General features: G+C 29.1%; 1 protein-coding gene across 4 annotated transcripts in view; it reads left to right on the plus strand.

Annotated features, from left to right (window-relative positions):
- The window catches only part of LOC106461201 (sprouty-related, EVH1 domain-containing protein 2-like), a 53,231-nt gene that overhangs the window by 43,618 nt on the left and 7,165 nt on the right, over positions 1 to 2,448 (plus strand). The gene's annotated exons all lie outside the window — the stretch shown is intronic.

The following is a 2,448-nucleotide window of genomic DNA, read 5'->3' on the forward strand; positions in this document are numbered from 1 at the left end:
GACAAACCAATAAAACAAAAGAAACTACGAAAGAATAGAAAATAATATATATATATATATATATATATATAAAATAATGCACATTTTTTCAGCAATAAATACATTTATTTCTAAACTTAAAAAACATTTTTACACATTCTTAATAATAATAAAAAAACAAGGACTTTAGCTTTCTTGGGCTTTATAACCATTTGAAACAAAATGTTCATTCAATTTCCATTATTTCCTTCTGTAAAAACAAATATTTTACAAATATCCTGGTTCATACTAAAGGTTAACTACATTCTGCCACAGAATGGTTTTCAGTTCATCTTCATGAAACTACCAACAATTTGTCCAAAAAACACAATGAAAAAGGTGTTAGTAAATCAGAAGTTTGGATAAACCAAAATGAATATTTTATCAATTATAAATCTTCTCTCAACGTTATAAATGATATTTCCATTGATCAACACTGTAACTAGCTTGATTACTCAAGATGGAAAATAAGGTATTTTTGATTAATACTGCACACACACACACACACACACACATCTTTATAAAATTTTGCAAGTTTTTAGTAAACATTTTAAGTTTGTAGTACACAAAAAATCAGATTTTTAATAAAGTACTTTTACTAAACACTTGTCTGTGAATTTATTGATTCAGGTTGACTGACTAGTCTGAGTATAAGGTGATTTTTGTGTTAATAAGAGTAACAGGATTTAAACCAGACTCCTAAAACAAAGAGAAATGTTTGAAGATAAGAAGACTTCACACTTCTGTATCAAATGCATTCACGGTGTTAAAACACGGTTTGATAAAGGAAATGTTGTTTATTTAGTGGTTAATTATTTCCATAATGTGTGTGTGTGAATATATGTATGTATACACATAATTTGAAATGTTAAATAATGGTAATTATATATATTTTTTTCAATTTAAAGACATTTTTCATCAGAAGCTTAGAAAAAAATTTTATTTTAGTTTTTGCAGTTTGAATCAATAAAATAGTCTGTCAGTTCATTTGAAATAATATAAAACTATTTTCTAACTTCAGTGTATTTTTCTTTATTTTTTTGTTTATTCTTATTTGTATAACATAGATTTTGAATGCTAGTCATGATTTGTATTCTTATCAGGATTTTATTTTTACCCATACACATACACATTGCTTTTTCTTGCATCTTTATAAATAGATCAGTTCCAGAATCTCTTGATATCTTGCACTTACCAATTGAGCTAATTCTAACTCAGTACTTTGGGAAATATTTTTGGCTTTTTGTTCTCTCATTTTTTATTGACTTTTTTTTTTTCTGGCCAGAAGTTGACTTAGGTTTTTCAAATGTTTTATGTCAAATCAATTTGCTAGAGGCATTCTGAATGAATGGAGAACACCTCTATAGGCACTAATATATAAGTTCGAGTTGATTGCATGCTTAAAAATCAATTATATTTAAATTAATGTGTAAAAACAATTTAAAATGATACCAGTTTATTGTATATATCTTGAGCAATTAATAATTACCTCCCTTGACAAACAATTCAGTCATAAGTACAGGGCCTGGCATTGTCTGATGGTAAGGGCACTCGATTCATAGTCTAAAGGTTTTATGGGTTTGAATTCCTTGACCAAACATGCCCACCCTTTCAGTCATGGGGGGCATTATAATGTGATAATTAATTCTACTTTTTGTTGGTAAAAAAGTAACCTAAGAGTTGGCAGTGGATAGTGTTGACTAACTGCCTTTCTTCTAGTTTGTCACTTCTAAATTAGGGATGAGTAATCTAAATAGCCCTAAAATAGCTTTGCATTCAATTCATCAAATACAAAAACAAAATTACAGCAATCAACATGTTGAAAAAGACCTGCGATACCTATTCCAATCATCATTAACAGCATTTTGTAATCCACTGATAAATAATCCAGGTCTATAGTCAATTTTTTTCTTTGTTTGAACACAAATATTGAAAAACAACTGGTACTTATATTTTGGTATTGACATACTCTTGATGGGGAGGTATTATTGAGTGTGCTAATTGGGTTATGCCTCTATTATGCATGCCAAGTTTGAAAAATATAGATAAGCATGTAGTAGTTTATCAGAGATTTGATTGGCTTTGTCAGGCTTTTAGAAACTAGGTGTCATACTGTTGCCACCTTTTACATGGTATGTGACTGACTGAGCTGAAAGGGATTCACATTTCACCATAGAAGGAATACAAAAAAAACGAAGTCAGAACACTGAAGCTTTAGTTTAAAAGCACTGCCAAGTCAGTTGAAATCTAGAATAACGATCTGACTAAAATAATTACAGTGATTTGCCAAAATAGAAATATACACCTGGAAAAAAGTTAAGCACCCCCAAATATTTTTCAGGATTGCTTATTGAAAATAAGGTTTAATTTTCATGATGTTGAGCAATGTTCATAATTTCAAACATAATTAAAGGGATGTGAGCATTCAGA

Source organism: Limulus polyphemus, unplaced genomic scaffold (genome assembly GCF_000517525.1).
Source record: "Limulus polyphemus unplaced genomic scaffold, Limulus_polyphemus-2.1.2 Scaffold913, whole genome shotgun sequence".
NCBI classification, from domain to species: domain Eukaryota; kingdom Metazoa; phylum Arthropoda; class Merostomata; order Xiphosura; family Limulidae; genus Limulus; species Limulus polyphemus.